This window comes from Cupressus sempervirens, chromosome 9, assembly GCF_028749045.1.
Source record: "Cupressus sempervirens isolate cs-2001-9-10 chromosome 9, ASM2874904v1, whole genome shotgun sequence".
Lineage (NCBI taxonomy): Eukaryota > Viridiplantae > Streptophyta > Pinopsida > Cupressales > Cupressaceae > Cupressus > Cupressus sempervirens.
In genome coordinates this window covers 284536942-284550898 of record NC_143126.1, presented here as the reverse complement: position 1 = coordinate 284550898, position 13957 = coordinate 284536942, and the positions used below count along the sequence as shown (strand labels likewise).

General features: G+C 38.3%; 1 protein-coding gene across 3 annotated transcripts in view; it reads left to right on the top strand.

Moving 5' to 3' along the window:
- Positions 1-13957, top strand: part of LOC149538548 (aminopeptidase M1-like) — a 207870-nt gene that overhangs the window by 37715 nt on the left and 156198 nt on the right. The gene's annotated exons all lie outside the window — the stretch shown is intronic.

Genomic DNA, 13957 nt, shown 5'->3' with positions numbered 1-13957 from the left:
TGCATGAGGTGAATACTTGATATTTTAAATTTATGCAAATGAGTAATCAGGTTTTAAATGTCCGATTACATATTTGGGAAATGTGGAGTTGGACAAATTTGGAAATGGAATGAATATGAAGGCTGGAAATGTGAATGGATACTTGCATTCTTTGATAGAAACTTCAACATATTCATTTTAAACAAATAAAAAACAAACAACAATGTAATTTCCCCATTTTTCCCAGCATTGGAGTTTCAAGGATTCGCTTATTATTGTGATCTTTGTAGGCTAATTATTGTGGAGAGAGGGTCTTCTATGGCAGTGGCTTGGCTTGGGAGGTTCTTATCTTCTCCACATTTCAGTAAGCTACAGGTTGATCTTTGTTTGGCTCAGATCGGACTTCGTTTGGGCTTAGTTTTGTGTACTTACTATTTGTGGTAAGTTGGTGTTGATCGAGATGGACCCTTTCTATTTTTGGAAAGTGTATTTGGTCACATGGAGAAACAATAAGTATGACTCCTATTTCAGACGACATATTTAAATGATGAGTATTTTGGGAGTTATTATATTTTTAGTGGCCAAATTATTAATAATTATTAAATGGCTTATTATAAAGTTATAATTTCACTTAAGTTGAGAGTTGAGTTATCATTAGAAAGTGTCATTTATTAATTAGTTAAGCAAAGTCTAAAGGAAGCTTCTATTTAATGTTGTGTGGTTAAGCTTCTTGAGTGAAGTTACATTTTGGTAACAAAAGGGAATTTGAAGGTTATAAATACAAGCCCATTTGTTGAGAAAAGCACGCTTGAGTATAATTTTGCTTTTGTTGCCTTTGTGGCTTTCTTGAGGTTTTGATATTCAAATCCCTTGTTGAGTTATAAGGTTTTGATCTGAAGCTTTGCTCCATTGCTGAAGTATAGTGGAGGTTGGTTTCTTGTGAATTTTGTTCCTGAAGATTGCTTGAAGTCATTGCTGAGTTATAGCGATTTCATTAGGTAAATCTCCTTACTATGATTATTTGTCACTGGGAGATTGGAATTGTAAATTCTGAAAAATAATTTAGTGTCTTCCATGGTTGTATTATTGTTTCTTGGAGGACCGTTATACTGAGATTTCAGAGGTGTTGGAAATCTGGAAAGAATTCTTCAGATAAAGAATTGAGAAAGTTGCCGAATTCTCCCGACCGGATCTCACTTTTGAACGGGGAGGGTTCATCGGGGCCGGCGCGCACAACTATTCTAGTTGTAGGGTAGTTAGGTGGGGGGCTTACTCCGGCTATGGTATGTTCTGGGGCTGCCTTTGAATGTGTTTACAATGATGATCTGAGCGCTCAAGGGATTCAGTTTGGACACCAAATATCTTTTGCATTTGGTGTGGTTTTACACTACTAATATACTTGAGTCTGGAGGTTATTGGAATTTTACAAACAGGGGGTCCATTGACTAAGTGTGCACGCCCAATTTCCCACAAATTGAATGATCTACAGGATTGAGTTATTGATCCTTGGGTGGTTTCTTCTAATCTGCCGGTGCTTTTATTTGGTGTAGCGCTTAAGCGATTTGGGCAGTGATTTCAGACTTATATCTGCCTACCTGTGAATGGTCAGGCTAGTTGAGTTAATGCTACAAGTCTGAATGCAATCTTGGGCATTGGGAAAATTATTATAGTTGGAACCGAATTTGATCAAGCCTGTGTGCAAATACCTGGGCAAGCATTTTTGCCATTAGTCACGTCTAGTTTGATAAGATGGCAATCAACCTACAAATATTGGTTTGGAAATTTGACAAGCAGGTGCCAAAAACAATTAGTTGTAATTCTCTATTTTCTAATTGCCAATAAATTTTTTATCTGATAATTGTGTGAGGATTTTCATAATTATAGTAATTGATTGGAATTACCTATTGTCAGTTCAGAAGTTCATAATTGTGTTTTCTACTTTAATGCAATGCATGTGAATTTTCATGATACAATGCAATGGTTTGCAAGTTTACAATACCAAACCCACCATATTTTGGTAACCAACTTTGTCATGGTATAAGAGTTTTTCTTATATATATATCCAGTTTCTTGAGGATTGGTATTTTAAGATAGATAAGATAAGATATGATAATAATATTAATGTCCAATGAAAACCACAAGAGTTTATGGGACTGAGCATACAAACAAAAAAGTTGGCCCAAGTAGGAGCACCAAATAGTGACTAAGAAGAAACAAAACAAGACACAAAACCAAAGAAAAACAAGGTAAGGACTAAGGATCCTTCCTTGTTACAATGAAATCAGTAATTGAGGGATATAGCCATGCATGATCTAGAGTCATAGAACGCTGCCGAGAACCACTATAGGAGTGTCGCTGCTTGGAAAAACTAGTGTAGTGTCTGACCGATTTGGAATGAGGAGTATTGGATGGCCTTTTCAAACGCTGGGGTGGAGACAAGGGAGAGAAAAAGGCGGTGATGCGCTGGTCTGAAATATGACCCTGAGGTATGAATGACTTCAGGGTATTCTCCCGAAGCTAGGTGGCCTCTTGAAAATAAAGTGCAAGACACCGCTGGTCAATATAGCTAAAGAACGCTGAAAAAGAAAAACAATTTTGAATAGGCAATAAAATCTCCCTTTGATCTCATAGTAGATAGGACATTGAAAAATAAAGTGGGTCTTAGTCTCAACCTTTGCCCAAGTACACAGTTGACAAATCCGATCATCCCTATCCATATGATGATCGGTTCGAACCCAAAGCCGGTGAGAGCCAACTTTGAAAGAGCCCAAAAAGAATCGTAGGGCGTGACTCTAGCACCGATAAAGATAAGCTAGACGAACAATAATACCATTCGGAATCTCAAGAAAATGCTCAGCATAGAAGGCCATCCTAGGGCGCAATCTCCGTGGGGGATTATGCCAAGTAGTGATAATGTGCTATCTATAGATATCCTGTCTAACATGCTCGTTCAACTCCTAACATGAGGGGAGGAGGTGAGCAGGAGCGCCCAACGAAAACTGGTATGGAGAAAGACAATCAATCTCAATCTTGATTAAGTCCAATAGAGAGGTGGCCTGGGCATACCAACAACGAGATCTAGTACGAGTGTCAGACCTCATAATCTCAAGAGGAGAACAATATGTTAGATGAGAGTATCTGTGTCGGTCAACCTCTGACTCCATAAAACCTCGAAGCCGATGAAGAAACCAGAGGAACTAAAAAATGGCTACGAGTTTGCAAGGATGAGCTCCAAACTCTGCCAAGACAATGCTATGGGGGGTGAGTTTGTGACATCTAATGATACGTTGTAAAAGCAACGTCCGAACACACTCAATAGAGGCCCAATCAAAAGCAAGAAGAGAAGGTCCCCAAACAACTAAGCCATAGAGAATGGTTGGTCGAATCAAGGAGTCCAAGAGGGACAACTTGGACGAAATATCCTAAAAATGATGTCTGAAGCAATGTCTCTCTAACATGGCTAAGGAACCCATGCTCTTACTAAGTCTAGATTGAATAGTCGATCTCAAGCTGAAGCGGGGCCCTGAAAAATTCACACTGAGATACATGTAGGAGGAAGTCATCTCAACCTCTTGACCTTGAAAGAAGAAATGAAGGTGAGAGGTCTTTAAATAGTTAAAGATCATAACCTGAGTCTTAGATAGATTGATGACTAGCTGCCACTGATCACAAAGAGAAGCCAAACCATCAAATAGTCTTTGTAAACTGCTAGGAGAAGAGGTCAAGAGAACCACATCATCAGCAAAAAGGAGAATGGAAATCAAAACCTAATGTAAATAGCACCCCTCACCAAGTTGCGAGGAGTTCACAAGGAAATCCTCAAGCTCATCAATATTCAAACCAAACAATGTAGGAGAAAGAGGGCAACCCTGCTTCACCCCAATGGTACTCTGAATCGGAATAGAAAAACCCTTCGGAGTCTTGAGTCTACCAGTCACCACCTCATAAAGTCTCATAATAGCAGTCTGCAACATATCTGAGATCCCAATCTCACAAAGTCTCTAAAATAAGGCCATCCTAGGAACATAATCAAAAGCCTTACAAAAATCCACAAAACATCAGTAAACCTTTTAAGAGTGGTGTCTAGTCTCCTCAATAACAACCTGTAGTGTGAAGATATGATCCATAGTCTTATAGATTGTCGGAAAACCGGCCTGCCCTTTGGCTCTACAACCCCTCCTGTCAAGCTCACTAGATAGCATGGTGTTCAGAGTAGTGGCATAAAGTTTGGCAAATGTATGCCCGATCATGATAGTCTTGTAGTTGCTCGGGTTTGAAGTTGCAATTCTAAAGCAATTGAAGACATATTCCCTCCGTTAGATGTTGTGAGCCAGTGAGGGTTTTCAAAAACAAGAACATAAAGTTCTTAGAAAACAAATAAATGAAAAGAAGAATGTACCTCTAGTTTTGACACAAGTTGATGACTTTTAACCAAAGAGCCAAAAATTCGAATTAGATCGGAATCGAGAAGGCTCACTCGAATCGTGAATTGCCTATGAATTGACAAAGTGAAAAAATCGTTGAAATTTAAAGATTTTAACGATTTAAAACTTGTTTCATGCACCCTTTACTGAATATAACTAAAAAACACTATAACATCATCAATAGAAGTTAACATACATAAATAAGAAACCTAATTGATAAATCCATCACATACTTAAAATGTGAATTGTAGCTTAATTAAATAGAAATCATAGGATCATAACGAGTCATGACATAGATATAAAGAATTATAAATGTTGTCAAATCATAAATGTGTGTAAGACGAAGATCCATAATGATAAAACCAAATCAAAATGACATCAAATCATAATTTATGTAAGATGAAGATCCATGATGATGAAACACGTCTATCTATAAAGTCAAAGTGTAGACAAAATGAAAAAACAAGGCTCTAGCGCAAGCCTTATCATCATCCTCAAGTTTAGTTGCAACCTTAGACTCAACTTCTGAATGCCTTCTACAAAGGCATCTAAGGTAGGTCCTAGAGGACCGATGAGCCATAGCGCCCGCATGTGAGATGGGTGCATGAACATCACTAGGGCCTGTGTCTGTGGTGTGCTCTGTGCGTGCACATGTGCTTCTGCAGTGCTTGAACGTGCTCTGGCCTACTCCTTTGCCATGGCCATAACCTCATCCTCTCTTTCTACTGGGTCAACCCACTCATGGTCTTCCTCAATGAAGACTGTTGCATCTGTAGCCTCAGTGAGCCACTCTGACTCTGCCATCTCCTATCAATAATGTCCCAAATGGGGCTATACTTCTCCGACACTCCTACATACCTGGCTCTAATGGGCTCCTTGGCCCTATCCATGCCCTCATATATGTAGCCTATAGAGGGCTTCTCCCCATCAGCAATTCGTAGGAGAGATACAAGGGGCTTTTCTCTTCTTCTCATACTAAACAATTAGAAGGTCCTTTAGGGTTATAAGAGAACGAAAAGACAAAAGAAAAGATTAAAAAAGTGCTTTTTTATGTTTTTGAGTTGACCCTCTATGCTAGCCACGATCGATTTCATGTGTTGATTCCTAGCGATTTCTAGCGATATTTGGGTGAATCGTGATTTTGGCAATTCAAACGATTTTTGGCACAAAAATCGGTGAGCCGATTCATCGACTCACCATGAATGACACGCCTTAAGTCAGATCGTGAAATTGCGTGAATCGCTTGAATCATGGCAATTCACGTTACTCTACTTTCAACACTTCAATCTTGTAAGCAATTGCGTTTTTATGAGGAAGAGCCTTTTTGCATTACAAAGAATGAGAGTTTTGAATTTATGCGTGTTTTAAAAAAAAATCTAGGGCTACAAATGAGCAAATGGAGAGAGACCACGAAAAGGGTCTAAGGGATTGAAAGCATACAACCAAGGAGATTAATAACAATAGGAGCAGCAAACGGTGTCCAAGAAAGAGCATAATAAAAACAAACAAGAAAGCGAAAGAGAAGAAAGAACACCACCAAGGCAAGGACGAGGGATCCTTCTAAAGAACTCTGTCACAGAAGGTTAAGGCTTAGGGCGATCCAGAATCCTAGTGCGCGTTTGAGAACTCTTGGAGGGTGATGCTGTCGAGTGATGTTGCTGTAAGGTTTCACGGACTTGGAAAGACCAATGGTAGAGTAAAGAACAAAAGAATGCATCAAATAAGCTTCAAGAATAAGAAATGCAAAAAAAATCCAAAACTTACACTTGTAGAGAAAAGAGCAAATCGTGGAGCAAAGAAGCGTTGAGCTAAATAAAAGATACATAAAAATAAAGGAAAACTGAAACTAAACTTGAATAAAAAAGATGCAAGAGTAGACACAGATTTTATAGTGGTTCATCAACTTTGTTTGGATTACATCCACTCTTCAAGTAGGAGAACTCTTATTCGGATAAATCACAAGTTACGATGAACAACAACATCAACTGTCTTTTCTATTCGATATCAATAACATTCAATGGAAGATGAAAAGGCTGAGAAGAGGAAGAGTCAGCAATGATTGGACTACACAATCAGAGCAGTTACATATTCCCTTGTCAAAATCATTCCAATCTCCTGCTTGAAGTCCAATCAATGCTGTATAGAGATATCCCTTACTTGGAATTCTTATGGCTATGTCATGACAACGCCGAGAGAAGCTCTATAGAATTCGAATTTCTCTCAAGGTACAATTTTTGTAAACACATAAGTTGGATTACCTTTATATCAATCTTCTCTAATTGTAGCCTTCCCTCTTCAAGAACATGACGGATGAAGTGAAATCTGGTTTCTATATGCTTCGTGCGACTGTGGAATGCTGATTTTTTAGCCAAATGAATGGCACTCCTGCTGTCAGAAAATAGAGTAAAGTTGGATTGGTGAAATCCCAACTCTCCAAACAATTGTTGTAACCATATCAGCTCTTTAGCCCCCTCAGTAAAAGGAATATATGCGGCCTTGGTAGAGGAAAGAGCAACAACTTGTTGCTTACGAGAAGTCCAGCTAATCGCTGCCCTGGCAAAAGTAAACACATAGCCTGTTGTAGACCTCCTTTTATCTAAATCTGCAGCCATATTAGAATCAACATATCCGCAAATATAAGGGGTCTTACTGTTAAAACATAAAACATGAGAGGAAGTGCCTCTCAAATACCGAAAAATCCATTGAACTGTTTGCCAATGAGTTTTTACTTGGATTACTCATAAAACCACTTACAACTCCCACTGCATGAAAAAGATCCGATCACGTGCTAACCATTGCATACATTAAACTCCTAACTGCCGAAGAATAAGGAACACTATCCATCGCATGTTTTTCTTCCGGAGTGGAAGGACGCATCTTTGAAGACAATTGAAAATGATTAGCCAATGGAGTGGCAACCAATTTGGCATTTGACATATTAAACATTTGTAAAACTTTGAGAATATACTTTTCTTGAGATAATCTAATTTCTCTTTTATGTCTATCATGGATTATATCCATTCCAAGAATCCTCTTCATTGCCCCTAAATCTTTCATGGCAAAATGAAGGGCCAAATGTGTCTTCAGCTCCTGAATAACTTTCATACTATTTCAAGTAGTCAACATATCATCAACATACAGTAGCAAAATCACAAACTCACCAGTAGAAAGTCTTTTGTAGTAAACCCATGGGTTTGATTCGCAGCGAGTAAAACCTTGTTGTGTCATCAAGTTATCAAACTTTAAGTACCATTGGCGTGGAGCTTGCTTCAACCCATATAAACTCCTCTTTAATCTACAATATAAATGCTCCTGCCCTTGTTTAATAAATACCTTTGGCTGCTCTAGATACAATTCCTCCTCAATATCCCCATGTAGAAACGTTGTTTTGACATCGATTTGCTGAAGCTCAAGATCCCAAGCTGTTGCTATGCCCAATACCAAATGAATGGTTTGCATCTTCACTATTGGAGAGAAAATCTCATTAAAATCCACACCCTTCTGTTGAGCAAATCCCTTCACTAATAATCAGTCCCTGTACCTTTTTCGTCCTCCATCTTCCTCTTTTATTCGATACACCCATTTATTTTTCAGAGCTTTACGATTTGGCGGAAGAGGAACCAAATCCTAAGTCTGATTTGCATGTCATGACTCCGTTTCATCTTTCATTGCATCTAGCCAAAATGTAGAATTTACATCATTACATGCTTGCTTGAAAGTTTGGGGTTCTGCCTGGTCAGAGCATAAAGAAAATATAAGTTCATAATCATCAAATTTGCAAGGATGTTTTCGTTCTCTTGTAGATCTCCTTGGTTGTGGGACTTCATTGATATCTTCTGTATGTGCAACTTGAGAGTCGACGCCAATGCCTTGTTTAAAGGCTCTATTTGTGTTTCCAAATTTGAATTGGACACTATTGGTGCCCTATTCAGGTGGTATATTGAGAGCACCAAAATGCTGAATATTGGTTCCGGTTGAAATATCTTGATGCATCATGCCCTCTGTATCACCAAGAGAATTGGGGACAGAATGAGAAGCATGCCAGGCTACTTGAGAAGAACTTGCAAGTCGCGATTCATGGGCAGCATGGGAGTTTTGGTGGATAGACCACGTAGTAGAAAAGTATCGAGGGTCTTGTTTCTCGGGCTAGTCAAACAAGGAGGGAACCGTGGGGTATATTGTGCCTTGCTCTCCTGTCAATGTCAACAACAACAACAAAGCATTGATTGCTTGGTGGGGCAGACCGTAAGAGAGAGGATTGTATTGGGAGACCACGTGGAGTGTGTTTGGGAATAGGCTAAGGCTCCGATTGGGTGTATACTCTGCTTAATGTAGTCACATTGGTAGGATTGTGTTCACCGCCCAACATAGAAACATCACGGGTGGGAATGAGGGATTGCAATGTGGTCTCATTTCTGAATGGAGGGCAAGACGATGTGGTAAACAGAGGAGATTGTCCCTCATGAACAATGATAATTGGTGGTGAGGGGGAAATTTGAATTGAACTCCCGACTATAGGTAGAATAAGTTGTCGAGATGTAGGGGCTGGGGAATATGATATAGTGGGTGCAAAATTGACTGATTTTCCTTGGTGAATCAAACCTTTCGAAGTAGAACGTGGGCCATTATTAAATAAATCATATTCAAAATAAGTATCTGAAGTAGTGACCAATTTTTGCAAACCTCAGAATGATTTCTTCATTGAAGACTACATCTTGACTCCGAACAACTTTTTGAACTATTGGATCCCACAAGCGAAAACCATATTGATCTTCACCATACCCTAAAAATATGTACCTTTAGAATTTAAAATCCATTTTCGTTCTTTGCTCCTTAGGGATGTGAACATATGCATCACACCCAAAAACTCGCAAATGAAAGAATGAGATTCTTTAACTAGTCCATCTCTCTTCCGGAATATCAAAATCAAGACGTGATGAAGGGGCCCGATTAATTAAATAAACTACTGTATTGCATGCCTCTGCCCAAAATTCTTTTCCTGAACCAGCATTTAATAACATACACCGAGCCCTTTCCAAGATAGTCCATTTCAACCTCTCAACTGCACCATTTTCTATAGGTGTATACGAGATTGTTTTGATCCTCTGAATACCATGATTTGCACAAAAATTATCAAACTCCAAAGAGCAAAACTCACCACCATTGTTAGTTAGTAGACATTTAATCTTTTTCCCAATCTGATTTTCCACCATAGCCTTAAAAATTTTAACTTTGAAAATACTTAAGATTTCTTGTTCAACATGTTAACCCAAACCTTTTGAGTGCAATCATCAAGAAATGTGACAAAATAGTTAGCACCACTGAGAGAAGTTACCTCCTTAGGACCAAAAACATCGGAATGCACAAGCTCTAATGGAGAAGTTTTCTTCTCATGACCTGTCCTTACGAAGCTGGTGCGATTTTGCTTGCCATAAAGGTAATGCTCATACAACTCCAAATCAAGAGATTTAAGTCTTGGAAGCTGGTCTCTTTGAAGCGTGACTTCAAGACCCTTTTTTTTCATGTGATGGAGCCTCTTATGCCAAGTTCAGCATTCCTTTCCGCAACTGTCATCGCTGCTCCCACTTCACTATTGCACTCTAAAATATATAGACTTCCAGATTTCTTTCCTTTAGCCAAAACTAACTTACCTTTGGACACTTTCTATGAATCAAGATCAAAGATAACATGACAACCTTGTGTATACAATTGACTAACTAAAATCAGATTACGCTTGAGTGTAGGAACATGCCTAACATTTTTAAAAAGTCATTGACCACCATTTTTCAGTGACAATAAAATATCCCCTTTGCCGACAATATTACATTTGTTGTTATCCCCCAGAAAAACTTTACAAACATACCTTCGTGGTAATTTGTGAATGCACGCTGACATGGAGTAGCATGAAAAGATGCATCGGAATTGAGAACCCATGAACTTGAATCCATGTCACCAGCTGCAAGTACCAGAGCTCCATCAGTTGCAGCGTTTATGCCATCCTGGATTACTTTGTTTCGAGCTTTCTTGTAATTCCAACATTGTTTCTTTGTGTGGCCTTGTTTACCACAAAACCCAAGTGCCATTTCTTCCTATAGACTTCGAATGATGATTCAATCTGCCTCTTCCATTGTTATTATTGTTATGTCTGCCTCTTTCATGACTTCTTCCTCTATTGCTTGTGCTCACAACTATTAGAGCATCACCGAAAGAGGGTTCTTGGTGCTTCCTTCGCATGTCTTCACTAAGTAATGTAGCTGCGACTTCATCGAATTTCAGCTTGTTGTTGGCTGCTATTGAAGTGCTCACATCCATTACTACACCTTCCTAGCTGTTCGGAAGTGAACATAATAATAAAATAGCTTCTATTTCATCATCTAATGGTATACCGACTGAAATGAGTTGACTGGCTAATGTATTAAACTCATTGAGATGATCTACATTACTCCCCCTTCTTTCATTTTTAGATTATATAGCTTCTTTATTATAAAAACTTTATTTGATGCTGAAGGTATTTTATACAATGAAGATAATTTCTCAACTAGCTCTCTAGTTGTGTTCTCAGCTGAAACATTAAACAACACGTTACTTGAGAGAGCTAAGAAAATTGTTGCCCTTGCTTTCAAATCCAGTTTTTCCCGATCTTCGTCTGTCAACGATCCTTTGCCCTTTGCTTTACCAAGCAATGCCGGTTGTAAATTTTGCTTGATGAGGAAAGACTCTATCTGCACTTTCCATAGCCCAAAGTTTTGCCCAGAAAACTTTTCGATTTTCCACTTGTCTGCCTCATCGATGGCGCTTGTAAATCTTTATCGATTTCTAGAAAATCAAACGAGCTTAACTAGCTCTGATACCAATTGTTGAGCTAAATAAAAGATACAAAAAAAAAAAGTAAAATTGAAACTAAAATTGAATCAAAAAGATGCATGAGTGGACACAGAGTTTATAGTGGTTCATTTAGCTAGTTTGGATTACATCCACTCTTCAAGTAGGGGAATTTCTCTTATTTAGATTAATCAAAAGTTACAATGAACAGTAGCATCAACTGTCTTTTCTATTCTATATCAGTAACATTCAATGGAAAACGAAAAGGCTGAGAAGAGGAAGAGTTGGCAATGATTGCACTACACAACCAAGGCCGTTACATATTCCCTTGTCAGAACTATTACAAGAAGAAGCTGGAATGAAACTATCTTCTCCAAAATTGGGTTTTCCCAATGTGTTTGCATATTGCCATATAGCATTCAAAAGTTTAAATGTCTTTCAATTGGTCCTAAAATCACACTTTTCCAGCTCTATTACATGTTTACATGATGTTGTAATAACCCTTAGTCGGTTATAACTTAGATAGACTCCACTTTCACCAATTTCTCACACTAATTAGATGGTTTGGCAAACAAACTCTTCAGCATTGTAATAGGAATTGAAAATGTATTTTAATGTTTTTTGATGTAGCCAATAATGTATGTGCCTCCATCATTGTTTGTAGTATGTACTCAAAGACTTTTGAATTTTTCCAATACATATGAATAAAATGAAAAAAATCTTTTAGTTCATGACTTTTGAAAATAATTAATTGCTCTTGGAATTGCAAATGGGAAAAAGAAACCTGAAAAACTTGACACATCACCCAGCAGCAGCTATGACTGGTCAATATCAGTGTGTATGCCTTTTTACAACAGTTTGCATCTCCTCGATATGATGGACGACTATGCAATTTTCCCAACACAGGCCCAAGCACACAATAGAACCTTGGAATTATCACACAGCCCCTTTAATGCCAAATCACAAGTCTTCTATGGAAGTAGCAGGTCCTTCAAGTTGAAACGTTGGCCCAGTAAAAGGCTTGCAGCCCCTTCTCAAAATGTCTGCAGGCTCAAGGGAGACCATACGCTGTCTTATGAATCAACGACAGGCTGTGAGGACAAGTCAAACCCTGCCCAAAACATGAAACGACAGCCTTTTCCAGTCCCACTATGAATTCTCCAGCACTTACAGCTCGACCCTAAACACTAAATTCAGGTGGCACTATTTGCAAACAGTGAATCACTTCCTCAAAAGCATGGAATAAACCACTCCAGCTTGCAGTTAAACGTCCAATTTTGCACATGAACCCCAGATTCAAATTCCTCAAAAACCAGATTGAACTCCACAGATTGCAATTATTTCCTCAGCAATAACAATAACTCCCAGCTACAGACAACAACAGAAGGGAGATTCAAACAAATAACCAGAATATAGTGGAATCACTTTACCTCAACAGTGATCCAAAAACACTTCTCAGGAACAAGCCCTTATACTTCAGCAAGGGCACAAACTCAGAAATTTGTCACAGGTAACAAAAGAAAATATTCAATCAGATGCCTTTTTCCATCAAATGACCTCATATTTATAATCTCCAAATGGCACAAGTTTCCCATATGAACTTCACTTAAGAAGCTTCCTCCACTCAACATTAAAATATAATAAAGTGCCATTATAATATAATTTATTAATTGCTTTTGGTTCAAAAAATGACCTTTTCCACCATACCATAATATTCTAACATACAAGGCCACTGTTTCTTGTGCCCACGATTTAAAAATTTTCATCCCGGTTCCAATGAGCTATGATACTAAGGTGACCAACATACAACACCAACAAAAATAAAAACCTCAACATATTTAAATGAATAATAATAATAATTCACCTGTCTTGCAAAAACAATTGAAGAAGCATCAAAATTGAAATCTGACAACACTTGAGTGATCCTGATGAAGAAAGACGATGAATGAACTTGACGGGGTAACTTGCTATAAATAGATTTTCTCTCCAAGACCCTTGGAGTCCAAACTAAAAACTCGAAATAAAAATTGAGAGCATCACTCAACTCCTCTAACTCAATTGAACTCATTGGAACCAACAATTTGACTTACTATAAATAGTAAGTCCCTCAAATGGAGCCAAAACACACCATAGGTTGCTGTAAAGCCTATAACCCCACAATTGAGACTCTCAAGTCCCAGTGTTAGCTCGTGAGGGTCGCGGTGGTGAACTAACCAATCCAATTGCATGACCCTGCTAAAAATGGGGATATTGCAGATGTGAAAATGAGTCTCTTAAGTGCAGATCACACTTTTCATTACCCATTACACATTGCATTTTGAGTTTCTCATGCAAATCGTACTTTTCCAGCTCTTTTGCATATTGAGTTTGGACACCCTAGTGCAAATCACACTTTTTGGAGGCATTTGCATATTGGAATTAAGAGGCTAAGTGCTGGTTGTACTTTTTCAGTCCATTTGCATATTTATAAATGTGTAAATGGCAAACTTGTAAGGAAAATCAGGCTGTTTGGGATGTTTTACATGTTGCACTCGGGCGCCTAAGAGGAAAATTTTAGTATTAAGAAGCATTTACACGTTATATTTTTCCAAGTGCAAATCACACTTTTTAGGAGGCGTTATTACACATTCCATAACCACTCAAATGTCCAATCACGGTTTTGGTGTGCATTTGCATGTTGCTTTATGCATGAAAGAAACAAGTATGAAATCAATCACACTTCTTCGGAGTGA